Source organism: Ricinus communis, chromosome 6 (genome assembly GCF_019578655.1).
Source record: "Ricinus communis isolate WT05 ecotype wild-type chromosome 6, ASM1957865v1, whole genome shotgun sequence".
Lineage (NCBI taxonomy): Eukaryota > Viridiplantae > Streptophyta > Magnoliopsida > Malpighiales > Euphorbiaceae > Ricinus > Ricinus communis.
The window spans coordinates 2615965-2636285 of NC_063261.1; positions in this window are offsets into that span (position 1 = coordinate 2615965).

Genomic DNA, 20321 nt, shown 5'->3' on the forward strand with positions numbered 1-20321 from the left:
ATCAATTGAGTCAGATTGCATCCCGAAGTGGAAATTCTTAACCAGAAGTATCCAGAAATGGAAAATTATCAAATTGACCAAAGGCGGCAATTATAATATAATTACATCCCGAAGTGGAAAATAGCTAGAGGAAAGTCTTTGTGAAAGTAAGATCGATGAATGTAGCTCTTAAATCAGTGGACGTAGTTCCCAAGTCAGCGGGCGTGGTTCCCAAATTGATGGGCATAGTTCCAAAATTAGTGGGCATAGTTCCCAAATCGATGGGCGTGGTTTCCGAATCAACAGGAGTAGTTTTCAAATCAACGAGCATGGTTTCCAAATTAATGGGCATGGTCCCGAATCGATGGGCATAGTTCCCAAGTCAAGGGGCATGGTTCCCAAATCATAGGCAAAGTCCTCAAAACTCAAGCAAGCGAAGTCCTCAAGTTTCAAAAGTAGACAAAATCCTCAAAACTTAATCGGGCATGGTCTCCACATCCAATCAAATTTTCTAAACTCAAGCTTATAGGTCATGGCTTTTACAACTCATCAAGATACCATTGTTGTCGTATTCTTGATATTTCGATTTGTCTCAATTTATTTAATCACATGAATGCTTATAAATTTTGAAATACCGGGGGCAACTATTAGCATCCATTTTCTAGATTCAGATATCGAGGGAATTACAGGAAGTCCTATGATGAAAGTTACTGCCTTTCTCGAGTTTTAGAAGACTAAGGATGGGTAAATCCAAATTAGGCTGAGAATAATTAAATGAGAACCACTTTTTTAGCATCAATTTGGATTCAATTGTCAAAAAAAATCAACTTTCAGATGTAAAATGACCGTTTCAGAAGTTCAAGGACCCAATTGCCATAATTTTCCAAACTTTTTAGCCCTCAAAACCAGTTGGCTCTGTGTACAACCAGATTGGCTCTACATAGAGCAGATCGGCTTAACATAGAGCTAAATCGGCTCTGTGTAGAGCCGGTCGGCTCTCCATAGTGCTGATTGGCTATTTTTCATGATTTGACATTTTCTTACATGTATTTTTTATATTTAAATGACCAAAAATATAAAAATAAGTTTCTAGAAAGTTTTTTTTTATAATTGTTGATATTTGTAGAGATATTTAGTAGATATTATTGACCAATAAAGAGAAAATATTTGAAGCATATCTGTGAGTAGCGGTTTCGGGTGCATACCTAAGTGTCTCTAGTGATATTGCAAGGTTTTTCAACCTAATAGGAACACGCTAACTAATCACAGCGACTAGTGCGGAGATGGGAGTCACCACCCGGGTAATTCTCCAAGACACTTTTTCTAATTGAGTGGCGTCTCTCGACTTCATAAGAAAACTTCATCACATCTATAAATGGATCCGGAAGCCAATTTTGTTATTTGTGTATCTTGTCTTTAATTTATATTGTTTTACGGGCTATTTCCTATAAATGTGATAGTTGTATTTCTGCAATCATCCATTACAGCATGTGCGGTCCTTCTAAAGTCTAGCCCATTTTATCAATCCTAATCCAAGTTTGATTTACTAACCTATTTTACTAATTAATTATGTATATGACTTTACCTAGTCTAGCCCAATTACAAGTTATAGTTTGATTTCAGCCTTTAAGCCTAGATGGACTACTTTTTATGCAAAGGCTCTATTATATGTTCTTAAATTTAATATGACCTAATTAATCCATTTAAAAATATGGCAAAGTCCGCTAGATCTATACTGATTTTAGATTCAACCCAATTACCATTTGATTAACCTAATGGACTACAGTTTTCATGTTGAATCTAATTTTTAGGGCTTAGAGTTTATTTGTCCAGCTTTAATTAGGTAAGTGCAAAGTTGATCGGCTTTAGGGCTTCAGATGGTCTTTCTGCGATTTCTCCTTTAGTTCCTCACACCCAATAGCCGATTTCACATGCACAAAAGATTAAAAAATTCGATCAAAAATATAAAATGAAATAAGAAGCATAAAACATAAAATTAACTAGAAAACCTAAAAAGTAATGCAAACCCTAAAAAATTATAATAGATAGTGGGTATATAAAATATTAAGACAGGTTCCAATTTTGATTATATAACCCTAAATCTAATTCAATTGTATAGAAATATAAATCAATTGTGTTTACTTACTCATTTACTAATCAGATTCAAAACCTAATAAAATCATATTATCATTGTTCAAAACCCAAGAATATAAAAGTTATCCGTTTCAGAACCTAGGAAACATGCATATCATAAAAGTATGTAAGTCATGCAAGAAATCTAATTCTAACACATATAACATTAAAATAAATAACAAGCATAGAAAGAAGTCATAAAACCCTAACAAGTTTCTAATAAAGAAAATAGAAAAAATAATAACGTGTTGTGCAGATCCTCGAATCTCAAGTGATAAGGAGGAGGTTGAATCGGAAATAGGATAGTAATGCAGAGTGTTTAAGGCTTGTGTTTTGATTTTTGAAAGTCTATGTATTGCTAAAAACTTACTGTTGTTCTGCTGAAAATACAAACCCCTAAGCCTAGAGTTTCCTCTTTTATTTATAAAGAAGGTTTAAGAAAACCTTAAAAACTTAGACATACATTTTAATTTTTTTGATAAATATCCATAAAAAAACTTAGTTTTTGAACTTATCAAAATATTTAATGATAATTATCTATAAATATTGGAAATATTATAAAAACTATTAAGAATTTAAATAATTATCTATAAAATATTTTAGAAGACGTATTTTTATTTATTTTATTTTAAAGTGAGAAATAGTAAAAAATGATTAAAAAAACCTGATTTTTGGACCAACCAGCATTGCACATCCATGCTAAAATGACCGGCTCTGTGCAAAACTGATTGGCTTAGGGTGTAAAAGCTTCTAGAGATTTTTACAATTTAATCCTTGAACTTGTAAAAATTATCGTTTAACCCCTCAAACTTAATTTCTTCTACCAATTAGGTCCAAATTGATTTTAGAAAAGTAATTTTGGCTTAATAGTTCTCAATCCTAACTAGGATTCGCCCGTCCTTAACCTCTCAAGAGTCGAGAAAGGCAGTAACTTTTATCCCTGGTTTTTCTGTAATTCCATCGATATATAAATCTGAAAAATGGGTGCTCACAATATCGTTATGATCTTTAGGGTTTATGTTTATTTGAATTAAATTTCTAAGATTGTATGATTAAAATTAGAAATCTACTTTAGGCCGTTATTTTCACTTACTATCAGTTTTTATGATCTCTAGACTTCACATGTTTTTTAGGCTTCTAATTGTTTAATTCCATTTCTATGTTGTTAATTCAATTTTATATTTTTTAATCGAATTTTATATTCTTTGTGCATGTAAAATCAACTTCTCATTGTGAAAAGTTAAAGAAACGCGTAAAAAGAGCATCCAAGCCCTCTAGAGCCGATTGGCTTAGTGCAGAGCTGATCGGTTGTATGCCCTTGTCTAATTGGTTGTGTGCACTTTTGGCCTAATTTCGATTTCTTTATGTATTTTTGCTAATTTTATGTTATGTACTTAGTATTTAGGTGTTTTTCTTCTTCTTCTTTTTTGTTGTAGGAAGGGTTGTAATAGCTAGATTTTTATTTTTTCCACATTTATTATTGCTTATGCTTAGTATATGCCAAATAACTGTAAAGTGATTGTCTAATTAAAATTTGGATATATAGACCCTAGGTTAAAAATTGGACCCAACATGAAAATTATAGTCCATTAAGTCAATCAAATGGTAATTTTGCTAAACCTGAAATCATCATAGCCCTGGTGGGCTTTGCTATGCTTTAATTATAATTAATTGGATCATATTAGGTTTAGGATCACATAATTAGTCATTTGCATAAAAAGCAGTCCATATAGGCTTAAAGGCTTACAATTAAAGCATAACTTGTAAATTGGCCTAGACTAGGAAAAGCCTTATACATAACTAATTAGTAAAATAAGTTAATTAAATTTGGGCCGGGCTTAATGAAAATAGGCTAGACTTAGATGGACTTCACTTACTGTACTACTTCATATGTAGAAATATAATTGTTACATTTATATGAAATAGCCCGTTAAATAATAAAATTAAAGATAAAGATACACAAATAAGGAAGTTGGCTTCCAGATCCATCTTTAGATGTAGCAAAACTTTCTTATAGAATTAAGAAACGCCATTCAATTAGAAAAAGTGTCCCAAAGAATTACCCGGGTGATGACTCCCATCTCCATGCTAGACTCTATGATTAGTTACCATGTTCCTATTAGGTTGAATAACCTTGCAGTGCGTAGTCGCTAAAGACATTTGGATGTTCATCCGAAACCTTCCCCTATAATCACTATAAGCATGGCAGCTACCCCCAAGGAAATGATAAAAAAAAAGTAACTGACAAAACCATCTGGATTATCACTTTCTCTTATTAAAATTTACTATTAGAGGGAAGGGACCATAACAAGGCTCCCTATATTGCAGTTCAAATGAAAAGGAAAAGGACTCCTTGTGTGATGGTAGATGATGGGTCGACTATCAATGTTTGTCTTTCTCGCATCCTTTCTAAACTAGGAATGACTGGAGAAGATCTGAAACCATATGACATGGTTATAAGAGTCTTGTATCAGCACACATTTTCTAGATTTAGATATCAAGGGAATTACGAAAAATCCAATAATGAAAGTTACTGGTTTTCTCGAGTCTCGAGAGGTTGAGGACAGGCGAATCCCGACTAGGGTTGTGAATAATTGAACCAAAATTGCTTGAGGGACTACACAACAAGAAAATTCAAAACTTTTTGCCCATGAGCCAATCAACTTTGTATACAGTCAAATCGGCTCTATGTAGAGCCAATCGATTGGCTTATTTTTTGAATCTTGGTGTCGTTTTACGTGATTAATTGATTCAAAATGTCAAAAATGCCTTCTAAAAGATTTTATCAATTAATTATTTGAATTTTAAATGGATATTCATTTAACTCAACATCCGATAAATCAAAGGATTTTATTTTCTTTAATATTTAATATTATCTATCTAGTGTTTTCTAAACCCTAAGGCTATAAATATGATATTATATCCTAGGTCTAGGGTTAGATATGTCAATTAACTACAGTCAGTAGGGAGAGTCAATGAAGAAAGAACCTAAATTAGGAAGCTTTCTTTGAACGATAAAAGACTTCCAATAACCCTTTTCAACCATCAAAACCAAGTCAAACCCTAAAAAAGTTTGGATTCATATCCAATCTTTGACACAACCTCCTCATCATCTCTAGAGACCCGAAGATCAGCACAATATAGTGATAACCTATGGCATTCTAAAAGCTTGCATCATCAGCATCCTCTTTTATATCTTTATTTTTTATTATTTTAAAAACATGATTAGGGTTGATCTTGAATGTTATATATGATTTGTGTGATTAATCTAGGATTATTAATGGATTAATATGTTTCTGCCATGATATATACGCTGGATTTGGAAGTTGATAACATAATAAATGTTAGGTTTTGGGATCTGATAACATGTTCTTATTTGGATTCTTGAGTATGATGATTTGAATGATTAAGGTTACATGTCAAGTCTAGATCTTTATGATAATGCTTTTGATTATTTGAGTATATTTGTATTTTTAGGGTTATGTGATTCAAGTCTGCCATGTTACGTTTCTGTCTTTTATCAGTCATTCTCTTTTTTATTTTTATATGTCTTGATTTTATTTAATTGAATTTCATACTTTTATTTTGTTTCATTACATGTACTTATCAATTTTTATCTTTTGTGCATGTTAAATCGGCTTCTGGGCGAAAGGGATCGAAGAACTAAGCAAAATCATTCATAACCAAGCTTTAGAGTTGGTCGCTCAATCCTAAGCCGATTGCCTTAGTGCTGAGCTGATTAGCTCTGCTCCCAAAGTTGATCTAAATTCGAATTTTATTTTATTTTCAGAAATTCTTGTATCTTGTAACTCAGTTTAGTTATTTTCATTTTTATTTCTTAATTGTAGAAGGGTTGTAATAGCTAGGTTTAATTTCATTTTTTTTTAATTTTTTTTATGTATGCCAAATACTTACTATCTGATTGCTTAATTAAAAAATTGGATATATAGACATTAAGCTTAAAATTGGACCTTAACATGAAATGGTAGTCCATTAGGTTAAAAAGATGGAACATTTAGCTTAAATAAAATCCATATAGACTTAGTGGACTTTTGCTATACTTTTAAGTAATTAAATGGGGTCACTTAGAATACAATCACCTAATTGGGCCTCAACATATAAAAAAGGTAATCCATTTAGGTTAAAAAGGTCAAAAATTTAAAAAGCATAATTAGTATTTGGGCTAGACTAGATGGGCCTGTATATAATAAGTAGCCTAATTAGGTTAATAAATTTAAATGGGATTTGTGCGTAAATAAAATGGGCTAGAATTAGGTGGACCTCACATGCTGTATTGCTTTCTTGTAAAAATATAAATTATTGTATTTATAGGGAGTAGCCCGTTAAATAATAAAATTAAAAATGAGGATACACAAGTAAGAACGTTGGCTTCCGAATCCATCTCTAGACATGGTGAAGCTTCCTTATGGGATCAAGAAATATCACTGAACTAGTCAAAGTATCCCGAATAATTACTCGAGTGGTGACTCCCATCTCCACGCTAGTCTCTTTGATTAGTTAGCATGTCCTTATTAGGTTGAAAAGTCTTACAGTGCTGAAGTCGCTAGAGACACTTGGGTGCGCGCCTGAAACCACTACCCACACTATGATGAGACTAAAAAAGACATGGAAGAGACATTCTCAACACTAGTAAAGATGGGTCTGATAGAATCTTAGGTAGAGTTTATTATCTTTGATACCCTGGTAACTTTTGCTTTGTTATTGGGAAGGCCGTGGTGGCATGCCCTAGGAGGAATACCTTCCATTGTGCATCAGAAGGCCAAATTCCCTCATGAAGGAGAGATAATCACTATCAATGCTAAGGGTGGCAAAGTCATTTCAGCTATTCAAGAAGCTGCTAAGGAGCTTGATGCCCCAACTGAGTTCCAGGTTATTGTCCTTCAGAAGGATTTTATGGATCCAAAAGTAGCAAGCATGTTTAAGAAAATGGACTTCATGCTTGGAATGGGGCTAAGGAAGAATTATTATGGAATTGCAGAGCTATTGGACTTTAAAGGCTAGGGATACCATAAGGATGAAGATGAGGAAAAACTAAAGGGTAAGACTCTAATAGACGTTTTTGTCAAAGAGTACAAGCCCTATTATAGGGATTCTGAGCCTATTACTGTAGCTGGAACTGTGGTGTCGGGGTTTAAGATCTTTAAAAGTTTGATTGTTGATATGATTGTTGAGTTGAGCATCAAAGATGTCCAAAAAAAAGTCACAACTAAAATCAAAGAGCTAAAGCTGGAGGAATTCATATACTTGCATGAGTACGTGAGTTCTCAAGGTTTAGTTGCTCTAGTGGAAAAAAATACAATTGATGTATTTTATGAAGAAATTAATGTAATAACGTCCAATCTTTATGAGAACGATGACCTTTTTGCTTCTATGATCAATGATAGGAACTCCAATTTTGCTTATGTGATGTCCTTTTTGATGGTAGCGTGCATTTTAATGATCATGATATGTGCATATTTGATATTAATTCTATTCAAATTGATTCATTTAATTTAGGCATACATGAAAATCCTAGGCATATTACTCATAATATAACCCCTAAGGAGAGGTGAGAATTTGAAAGAATATTGGAAAAAAGGAACTCGGTATTTGCTTGGTCATAGGACGACATGCGAGGGTTAGATAAGAAGATAGCAGAGCACCATATTTTGACCTATCTGCACATAAAGCCTATTAAGTAGAAAATGAGAAGGCCGAGGCTTGAATAGGCAAAGAAGATCCGAGAGGAGGTCGCCAAGCAGGTGACAACCAATTTCCTTGATGTAGTTGACTATCCTTAATGGTTAGCAAATATTGTCCCGATCGCGAAGAAGAATGGAAAGGTTAGGATGTGTGTAGATTATCAGGACCTGAATAAGGCTTTACCTAAGGATAATTTTCCTTCCTCACATAAATGTGATAGTTGAAAGTGTAGCCTTAAATGCAATGTATTCTTTCACGAGGGTTATCTAGATATAACCAAATCATGATTACAATCGTGGACAAGCTGAAGACGACATTCATCAGCGAATAGGGAATATACTACTACAAGGTTATGCCTTTTGGATTAAAGAATGTAGGGCAACTTATTAGAGAGCAACCACTACTTTGTTTCATGATATGATGCATAAAGAGGTGGAAGTGTATGTGGACAATATGATTGTTAAATTTGAAATAAGGGAAGGGCACTTTCAAGCTCTTAATCAGTTTCTAGGATTAGTGGAAAGGTATAACTTAAGGCTTAACTCGAAGAAGAGCGTGTTTAGAGTGACGTTAGGAAAGCTACTAGGACACATAGTGAGTCAATGAGGCATAGAGATTATTCTGAATAAGGTTATAGCTATTCGAGAAATGACAGCACTAAAGATAGAGAAGGAGTTAGAGGATTTCTAGGATGTCTATAGTACATCAGTAGGTTTATTTTCTAGCTCACAATTGTCTATGATCCTATCTTCAAACTTTTAAGGAAATACCAACCTATTATGTAAGATGAACATTATTAGAAAGCCTTCGATAGGATAAGGAGTACCTGATGAAGCCGTCGATACTAGAACTGGCAAAGGATAGGAAGCCATTAATTCTCTATTTACCCTAGAAAAGGAAGCGATAGCAGTAATGGTGGTGCATTATGGGCCCAATAACGTGGAGAATGCAATTTGTTTAGCAAGAAATTTATGTCTTATGAGTCAATATATAATGTTATAGAAAAGACTTATTTGGCTATGATATGGGCTATAAGGAAGTTGAGACACTATTTCCAATCTTATAGGGTTCAAGCGATTTTAAAAATAGACCTACTAAAGTATCTATTCTAAACTCCATCTCTCATGGGAAAGTTGCCTAGGTGGTTAATGCTCTTAATAGAGTTCGACATCGAGTATGTTACTAAAAAAGTAGTCAAGAGAAGAGTTTTAGCAGAGTTCTTAGCTCAAAATGCAATCGAGAGAGATCACTCTTGGAATCTAGAGTTTCATGATGAGAATCTAGGGGCAACCGAGATTTAAGAATGGAGAATATACTTCGATGGAGCAGTAAATGCGGGAGGTGTAAGATTAGGAGTAGTTCTGATTATGCCCGAAGGAGAAATGTTGCCAATGGCCATGTTAGTGGAATTTAAGGTAACAAATAACATGGTGAAATACGAAGCATGTTTGTATGGCTTAGAAGTGGCCATGGTAGTAGGAGCGGACTAGCTAATGGTTTATCAAGACTTCATGCTAGTAATTGATTAAGCCATCGAAGAATGGGAAGTGAAGGAAGAGAGATTGACACCATATATCAGCTATCTCAATACTTTGGTTTGCAATTTCTCTAAATGTTCATCCATACACTTACGAAGAGATGAGAACTAGATGGCCGATGCGTGGGCCACTCTTTCATCTATATATAACAACCACACATAGCTCTCGATCAAGCTATTGGTAATTATAAAGTCTATAGTGCCTTGCTACTATGGAGAATGGATAATGGAAATCCATATGGGACTAGAAGAGGAACCTTGGTTTTACTATTTGCAAAAGTTTATAGAAAGCAAGGAAGAGGCGTCTACAAGGGACAAATATGCATTACGAATTCTTTCTAGGAACTACATTAACCATGATAGAGTGCTATACAAAAGGATGGCTTCAAGTGTTCAGCTTAGATATCTAACTAAGAGAGAAGCGCAAGTGGTGATAAAAGAAATGCACAAAGGGGTGTGTGGGTCTCACATGAATAACCTAGTGTTGACTAGAAAATCATGCATCAAGACTATTATTGGTTGATGATGGAGAAGGATTGCATAACCTTGATTAGGAAATGGCATGAATGTTAGTTGTAAAGTGACTTGAGTCATTTACTTCCGATCGAACATCATAATCTGACGTCTCATTAGGCTTTTGAAGCCTGAGGATTTGATATGATGAGAGAGATAAAGCCTCCTCCAAATGGGCATGGGTTCATAGTTATGGCAATCAAATACATCTCTAAGTGGGTTAAGGCTGAGTCATTCACTACTGTGAGGGAAAAGAAGATGGCTCGATTTATAGAAAGAGACATGATATGTAGGTATTGGGTTCCACATCACATTATGATGGATAACAGTGTGTAGTTTATGGGTGAGATAATAGATCTATTATAAGAGTATAAGATCAAGCATCACAGGTCTTCTCTATACAAGCCTCGGGCGAAAGGTGCAGTAGAAGCAACCAACAAGAACCTAAAGAAGACACTCTCGAAGATGGTATAGAGTCACTAGGTTTGTTCGTTTCGGTTACCCTTTGCACTTTAGGGGTATCGAATGATTGAACGAACATCGATAGGGCAAACTTCGTACTTCATGGTTTATGGGGTTGAAGCAGTTTTACCAATCGAGTTAGAGCTAAAGTCTTTGAGATTTGTGTTGGAGGCTAAAATACTAGAGTATTAGTATGTCGAGCAGAGATATCAACTTCTAAGTTTGATCAATGAAAAGAGAATAAAAGCTCTATATCACATGCAATTTTATCAGAAATGGATAGCTAGGACATTTAATAAGAAAGTGAAATCGGGAAAGATCAGAGCTGGTGATCTGGTGTAAAGCATACAAGACCTACTGCATCTGATCAGAGAGGAAAATTCAAGCCTAATTATGAGGGCTAGTACCTAGTGAAGAAAATCTTGCCCAAGGGTGCTGCTAAGATGTCAAACCTAAAAGGAAATGAATTCTCTGAACCTATCAACCTGGATCATCTCAAGAAATACTATGTATAAAAATATAAAAAGGAAGATAACATAAAATAAACTATTAATTAGAAAAACTGAAAAGGCTGGTCAGATAAAAACTAAAGCAATAAATGTTCATCTTGAAAATCCCAAAGAACTAGCTAATAACAAGAGTTATATCATAAGAAATTGAAAATATACCTTTTGGGAATTTACTAAATGAATGAAATTGTCTAAAACTCTTATCAAACATGTATATGTCTGTTTGCTACTTTATGCACTACTAAAAGAAAAGGAAAAAATAAATCATAAGCAAATCAATGAGATTTAAAAACATATAAAAGCATCTTCATTTTCTTATCTTTTTATTTGCATCCCTAGATTTAGCAATTAGCTCTCGAGTCCTCTTAAACCATGCAAACCTAGGTGCAGTGGTGATATGAAACTGAACCTAAGCCTTGAAGTTGTCATCCGTGGTAAGGTTGCCTTCATCATCAACATTGCGCTATATGGTAAGATAGGGCCACAACCTCTCAATTTTGTCTAAGAAGTCCTGCCTCAATGGAAAACCTTTGAATATGGGAGGGAACTCTAGGATCAGTTACTTTTGCCTGTATTGGCGATAGAGCCTGGATGGTGTATGTGGGTGGCGGTTTCGGGTGCGCATGCAAGTGTCCTTAGCGACTAGGCATTGTAAGACTTTTCAACCTAATTAGGAACACGTTAACTAGTCACTAATATTAGTGCGGATATGAGAGTCGCCACCTGAGTAATCAGTAGGACACTTTTACTAATGAATGAAATTTTCCAGATTCCATAATGAAGCTTATGCCACAGAGTCCAGAAATGGATTCGAAAGCCAACTTCCTTATTTATGTATATTAGTCTTTAATTTTATTATTTAACAAATCATTCCATATAAATGCAAGTAATTTATACACAGGCATGCCAAAACAGACACGTAATTCACCTAAGTCTAGACCATTTTAATTAAACCCAGCCCATATTAAAATAGTTAGCCTAATTTCCTAATCAATTATGTACAAGGCCCATCTAGTCTAGCCCTATTACCAATTATGCTCTTGAATTCTAGCCTTTAAGCCTAATGGACTACTTGTTATAAGAAAGCCCCTTTTTTGTGATTTTAACCCTAACTAAACATGCCAAAGCCTACTAAGTCTACTTGGATTCTAGGGTTTAGGCTCAACTAAAGTTGGTTAGCCTATTGGACTACCAAATTCATGTTGGATCAATTTTAACCCTAAGTCTATGTGGCCCATTTTAATTAACCAATCACATAATCATATATTTAATTAGTATACAATAAAAAAAATAAAGCAAAAAGTAAAACCTAATTATTACAACTCACCTACAACTATGATTGCGAAAAGGAAAAGAACTAAAACTATATAGAAACTAAAAGTACATCAAAAATTGCCAAAAGAATACAAAAATTAGAGTCTGGCTTAAACAGTCAATCAACTCTAGGGTCTCTAAGATGATCTTCATCGTTCGTTAGTACAATTTTGCATCCCCATAGTCGAATTTCACATGCACAGACATAAGAATCTATCAGAATAAAAAGAAAATAGGATAAAATATTAAAATAAAAGTAATAAAGTCTATTAAACAATCAAATCCTAAATTACTAAAAATCCTAAATACTATAAACTAACAATAGGCAAATCATAATAAGAAAATCATGTTTAAGAGGCTTAATTACCTAATCATGATGACAAATAAATCTAAATATTGATCCTATAACATGTTTCTAATTAGATCTAAAAACTCTAATTGACAAAATGTCAAATTTCAAACCCCTAAGTTCTTATTATCAAAATCAACCCTATTAACATGCATATTCATAAAAAAAACTAATCTAATCATACTTATCATAAATCATAACCTTAATCATATTTCTAAGAACAAATAATAAAAGAAGACAAAAGAAGAAATGAAAGAATCGATTTTATGATGAATATAGATGTATGGTTGAAGGAACCCTCAGGTTGTCACTGTGAATGTTGGATCTACAAGTCTCAGGCTATAAGGATGTAGTTGAATCGAAGACCGGATAGGAATCCAGTACTGGATCTAGCTTAGAGAAACCTTTTGACGATTTAGAAAAAGTCTCCAAAAATGAGCTTTCTTCAGTGGCTTGTTTCCTAAATTGGTTCTTTCTTCAATGGCTTGGATCTTCTATAATGACTAAGATTGGGAGTGCTTTTCTTTCTTTTCTCTCTATTCTTTCTTTCTCAGTGTCTCTCAAGTCTTAATCTCACTTACAATCAGTTTTAATTTTTCATTACCTCATAAAACCCTAAATACCTCTTTCTATTTATAGAGGTAGATTTAAAGAAAGTGATAGATTTTTAGGAATATCGATAAATATCTCAATTTATATTTAATATTTAAATAATTATTGATTAAAAAGATGATTATCGTTAAGAAAACCTATTAGAATCTGTATCTGGAAGTGAAATCATCATAAAAAATGACATCGGAGTGCGAAAATCTCAATTAGCTCTGTGTAGAGCTATTGGCTCTATACAAAGGGAGCTTGAAAAGTTTAATTAGGTCCCTGAATTTGTGAAAATTGTTATTTTGACCTTTTAAACTTAATTTTTTTTTATAATTACATCCAAATTAGTTTCAAAAAGATAATTCCAACTGGATTAACCTCGACCCTAGCCTTGGATTCACTTATCCTTCATCTCCTGAGACCCGAGAAAGCTGTAACTTTCATCATAGGATTTTCTATTTTTCTCTTGATATTTAGATCCGAAAAAAATGTGCTGACAGTTGCCCCTAATTTATCCAAATTTATGAGCATGCAAATGTGATAAATAAATAGAGACAAATCATAGACATCAAGGGTATAACAAAAAGATATGTGAATTATGGAAGATACGACTCGTAAGCTCGACCTTTGATTGCTGATTCATTATGGGGCCATGCCCTTTTGAGTTGAGGACTTCACCTGCTTAGGTTGAGGACTTTGCTCCCACTAAGGGTTTGAAGTTGCTTCCTTAACGACTTTTCTTGCTTGGATTGATGGTTTCGCCTGCTTAGATTGAGGATTTCACCTACTTTTTGGGAACTATGCCCGCTGGAATTGGGATCCACCCCCATGGGATTAGGAGCTATGCCAGTTGAATTGGTGATTGCAGAGACTTTTCTTTGGCTATTATCCATTCTAATAAACAATTTGTTGCCTCGGGTCAATATGGTAATTTTCTGCTTTCGAGTACTTGGGTTGAAATTCCCCACCTTGAGGCGTAACTTGACTTGTTTTGATGCTTTATGAAAGCTATACTTGTATTTGGCCAATCTAGAGAATAAACGTATTATGCTGGATCAAGGACCAAACTTGTGATTTTTCTAAAAAATTTCCCCCTCAGGGTGTCAATTGGGCTCCTAAATGTCTTCTGCAGACTTGTACCAACTTTTTGTACTAAAACTTCATTTTGACATATCAGGAAGCTAAATGACATTTTCGCCCTTTCCTTAGGACATATATAAGCTTATATCCACTATTCTTTCTTCACATTATCCATTTTCTTAGTTTTCTCTCTAAATCTCTTTCTTTGCTCTTTTTTTATTTCTTACTCAATCTAAACTGATTTTTACAAAATCAGTCTCTAAACGGCAAGTTTATCTTCTAGATTCGCTAGACGCACCCCAATAGCACCAAATTGGAAGTCTTTCGCCCTGATTTTCTGCCAAAACAATCTTGGACTTGTGACAGGGGAGGCGATTCCTCTTTTAGCACAATTGAGCACACATCGCCCTTTTTGAGCTGCCGGTGAGGTAATTTCTTGGCTTAAACTTTGTCTTCTATGACTTAGAAACTTAATATGCATGTTATTTACTCAAAATATATGAAAAATTGCATAAAATTAAAGAAAATTTTGGAACCCTAGCCTGTAAAGCGGATTGGCTATATGTACAGCCAATCGGCATTATATAGTGCCGACTGACACTCTGTAGAACTGATTTAGCTCTACACAGTGCAAATCAGTCGTGCATAGGCTGAACGAAAGTGTTTTAGGGTCTTTTTTGTGAAAACTAATATCGGATAGATATATACTTACCTCTTCAAAGCCTTTTTGCATGCGTCTGATGTTTAAATACCTATTATTTTACCATCCAGGGTGATGTGATGTCTATCTGGTTTATTAGAAACTTCTACGGTGCGTATGAGTGGTTTGATGAGCTTCCTAGCTCTATTTAGGCTCGGATTGGTAACACTAGCTTTCGTCAGTTTGTTGCCACACTTCCCTCGGTCACTTGGAGAGTCGATTATACTTCAATATATGCTTTGCTTGAGAGGTGGATGGATACTACACACCTTCCACACTCTAATTGGTGAGCTGACTCTCTCTCCCCTTTCATTTTCTACTATTACTAACATCGATTTCTCTAGCATGCATGTGCCCTTCAATGATGTGATTCACCATTAGTGTTTTGATGCTTGGGTGTGCTTCATCATCAACTTATTTAAGTTCTTACTGACATTCAAAAAAAATGATATGCATTGCTTACTAGTGCATCCCTCTCTACTACTAGAGCTTCATTCCTCGGAATGCTTGGGAAGTTGACCAGATGGCCTCAGCTTTTCTAGTGTACCTTTTAAGTACGACCCTATTCAACGACTAAGGAAACTCACCGAAATTTCATTATCTAGCTCCTCTATAGGACCTGGACCGAGTCTCTTCTTATGATTAGGGCTTTGTGGCACTCGCGTATTTATCATCAGATGGATGTCACTAATCGCAGTAGTAAGAAGATTTGTGGCTTGTGGCATGTGATCCATGTAAGTTGCTCTGACTTCTTTTCTTTAGTTCCTTTCTTCTTTTATACAAATATCGTGCATGCTGACACTTTATTATGTAGTTTGGGACTTAGAGATTAGCCTTGTGGTGGGCTCACGGCCCATATGTACTTCACGAGCTTTTCCGCACTTGAGCCACTAGGGCTTGAACAGGACTATTGCGATAGAGTAGTCACAGGTCTAAGTGCACCGCATGTGGATCAACAGGCTGACTTGGGACATGGTAAATATAATTCATTAGTTATATTCATGCTTTATTTATATTGTTACTTACCTTTTCTAGTTCGCAGATTCGGAGTGATTGCTGGGGGAGCACAGCCAATGGGAGCCTTATATGCTGTCCGCGGCTAAACTCGAGCAGAGGAGGGTACTACTGGCAGGGCCTGCTTGTCAGGTTCGGTATCTCAGTGAAAGGATTTATGACTGGGAGTGAGGTCCTCACAGGCATCGAGTCCCTTTATCTCCTCTACTCTCCATGTTCTAGGCGGCGGATCTTATCGGAAAAGAGCTAGCATAGTGCTTGAATGGGTACGACAAGCTTAAAGACCTTACCATGTGATCATGGTTGACGAACCACACCTTGTTTATCCCCTAGTTGTTGGAGCCTCTACCTATTGGCAATGATGCCATTATCTAGGTATTTTCTCGAATTCACTTAGAGTTCCTTCTCTTTTTTATTGTGTACTATTCTTTTATTCATTTATTTATAGCTTGTTCGCTAGCCTCCTACTGCTTGTGAGCTGACTAAGGGATAGTCCTCTCGACGCTCCAGGCCTTCTCATGTCGCAGGCTCATCTATCGATGTGACTTTCAAGGCACCTCCTATGGCTATGTCTAACGTGGTTTCAGGGATTGTCTCGTTTCTCTTGATTCGATGGTTTCATACTGGAGCCCACTCAGTATGATGGAGCACCGACTCGCCATGGATCGGTATTTCCCTCTATAATTCATTTCGAGCACTTACACCCATGCAAGCTTATCCTTTGCTTCTGTGTTTTTACCTTTTAATTTTCATAAAAAGGTTAGTGTCATATATATAAATACAGGTTCAGAGGGATCAGTTCGAGCATATATATTGATTGGTCGGGGTTGCAAGGATACAATTCTTCATCCTTGGCAAGGATTGGCAGGTAAGAACTATAATTATGAAATGTTGTATGTATGCATGTATGCATGAAATGTGCTAACCAATCTTCCTTTTTGGGTTTTCATTAGAGAGACCCGAGGGACTGCAAGGAGAGCTAGATAACCAACAGTGTCAGCTTGATACTCAACGACATCGGACCGACATACTGACCCTTCAGCTATCGACCTTGTAGACCCAAGGGATGGATGCTGAATTGGACGACGAGATAGATAGTTTGGGAGGGAACTCCGACTTTTAATTTTTTTCTTTGCTTTTACTTTTGAGACCTTATGTATACTTTAATTTTTAAGGATATATAAAATGTGGCTTTTGAATTACCCCCATTTTACTCATTTCTTTATATTTCTGCATTTATATGAGCTTGCACGCGCCGAAAATCAAGTAAAACTCCCGAAAACTCCTAAAACTGATTAGAAATCACATCAAGAGGTCATATAGCCAAATCTCTTTTCTTTTATTCTTCTTTTTCCTTTACTTTAACTTTTGTCTAAGTCGCCCTTTTGAGGTTTTCAACTTAGCAAGCTCTTGTCTTAACACTTGCCTAAGTTGTCCTTTCGGGTTTTCAACTCAGCAGACACTATTTTTGCCTAGGCCGCCCTTTGAGGTTTTCGATTTAGCTTTTTTTTTCTCTTTTCTTTTTCTTCTTTTTGCTTCTTTTCCTTTTTTTTTCTTTTTTTTTTATTGCAGATTTGGCTTTAAATACTGACTTCCCCTAACTTTACCCAATTCAAGAGGACTTTAGAACTAGCTGCTTTATTTAAGGATGCAGATGCAAATGCGAACAAAAAAATAAAAAATTATGCTTCTTTTCATATCTCATTTATTTTGTTTAGAATTTTTAGCTTTGTTTTTCTTTCAATTAATGCATAAAATGGTAAATAGACATACATATGTTTGGTAATAATCCTTAATAATTTATTCATTTAGTAAAAGCCTAGATGGGTACATTTTTATTTCTCATGATATAGCTCCTCTCATCAGCCAGTCTTTTTAGATTTTCTAGCTGATCATTTTCTCTCTTTTGCCCTGACTTTTGCCTAACCAGCCTTTTCAGATTTTCTATTCAGCAGTCTATTTTTTTAATTACTCTTTATTTTTACTTTTTATACACGGTATTTCTTGAGACGATCTATATTGATTGGCTCAGTAAACTCATTCTTTTCCAAGTCTGAGATCTTAGCAATACCTCTGGGCAGAATCTTCTTTACTAAGTACGAGCCTTCCCAGTTCAGCTTGAACTTCCTTCTCGGGTTGAATACAATAGGTCTTGTATGCTTCAACACTAGATCAGCATCTCTGATCTTTCTTGGCTTTACTTTCTTATTGAATGCCCTGGCTATCCTTTTCTGATACAACTGCATATGGTATAGGGCTTTCATCATTTTCTCGTCAACTAAAGCCAATTGCAGATATCTTTGCTCAACCCACTAGTATTCTGGTATTCTGGTATTTTGCATCTAATACGACTCTCAAAGACTTTAATTCTAGCTCAACTGGAAAAACTGCCTCAATCCTGTAAACATAAACTATGGTGTTTGCCCCATCGATGTTCAACCGATCGTCTGATATCTCTAAAGTGTAAAAGGTAATTGAAATGACAAGTCGTTATGATTCCATACCATCTTTGAAAGTATTTTCTTTAGATTCTTATTGGTTGTTTCTACTGCTCCATTCACTTGAGGTTTATGTGGAGAAGACTTATGATGCTCGATCTTGTACTCCGCTAGCAGATCTGCTGTCTCACCTATGAACTGTACACCATTATCCATCACGACGTGATGTGGGGCCCCGTATCTACAAATTAAGTTCCTTTTTATGAATTTGGCCATTTGCCTTGCTCCCACAGTAGCGAATGACTCGGCTTTGACCCACTTAGAGAAGTAGTCGACTGTTATGACTATGAACCTGTAACATTCGAAGGAGGCTTTATTTCTCCGATAATGTCGATCCCCCAAGCTGCAAAAGGCCAAGGAGATATTAAGTTGTGCAGCTCGGTTGGGGGCACGTGACTCAAGTCATTGTACATCTGGCATTCTCGACATTTGCTTACTAGCGCTATGCAATCCTTCTCTATTGTTAACCAATAATAAGTTTGACGCGTGATCTTCCTTGTTAAGACTATGTCGCTCATATGAGGTCCACATGCGCCTTTATGCATTTCCTCCATCACTACTTGAGCTTTTGGTTTAGTTACACATCTGATTTGTACACCTGACACCATTCTCCTATACAGGACTCCCTCATGGCTGATGTAGTTTCTGGCTTGAATCCGCAGTGCATTCCTTTCCTTGATTGTCGCTTCTTTTGGATACTCCCTGCTTTCTATGAACTTCTTCAGATTGTAGAACCATGGCTTCTCTTTTGGTCCTATCTGATCCCCTTGATAACAAGGTGCACCTGATTTCATAATCACCAAAGGCTTCATCAAAAGCCTTGAAGGATTGACCTACATAAATGACAAGGTAGCTAGCGCATCTACCATCTGATTGTCGTCCTGAGGCATGTGTATAAGGGAACACTGGGAGAAGTTCCACACTGAAATCTTGAGGTAGTTGATGTACGGCTTTAACTTCACTTCTTTTACTTCTTACTCCTCGAGGGCTTGTTGGATTACTAGCATAGAATCTTTGTAGACCATCAAATGCTTAGCTCCTGCTACCATGGCTGCTTCTAATCCCAATAAACATGCTTCATACTCTGCCATGTTATTGGTCACTTTAAAGTCCAATCTCTTGGCCATTGGCAGCATCTTTCCTTCCGGTGTGATAAAAACTACTTCTAAGCTTGTACCTCTTGCATTCACAGCTCTATTGAAGTACATCTTCCATTCTTGGATCTCAATTGCCCCTAGATTCTTATCAAGAAATTTCAGATCCTAAGGGTTGTCTCCTTCAATCGCGTTTTGAGCTAGAAACTCAGCTATAGCCCTACTTTGGATTACTTTCTTAGTGATGTACTCAATGTCGAACTCTGTTAGGAGCACCACCCATCTAGCTAGCTTTCCTATAAGAGATGGAGACTTAAATAATCAGATGGTCTATTTTTGAAATTGCTTGCACCTTACAAGACTGAAAGTAGTGCCTCAACTTCCTTGTAGCCCATATCATGGCTAGGCACGTCTTTTCCATGAGGTTATATTTCAACTAGTAAGGCATCAACTTCTTACTGAGGTAACAAACCACATGCTCCACGTCATTAGACTCGTATTGCGCTACCATTGCCTTAATAGCTTCCTCCTCCAAGGCCAAGTAAAGGATCAACGGCTTGCCATCCTTCGGCGGCTTGAGTACTAGTGGCTTCATTAGATACTCCTCTGTCGAAGGCTTTCTGACAATGTTCATCCAACACAACGGGCTAATATTTTCTTAAAAGTTTAAAGATAGTACCATTGTGAGCTTCAAAATGAAACTGCTGATGTACTGTAGACGTCCCAAGAAACCTTAAACTTCTTTCTCCATCTTTGGCAGCTGGCATCTCTTGAATAACTTTAACCTTGCCCATGTCGATTTATATACCCCGTTGACTCACTATATGCCCTAACAACTT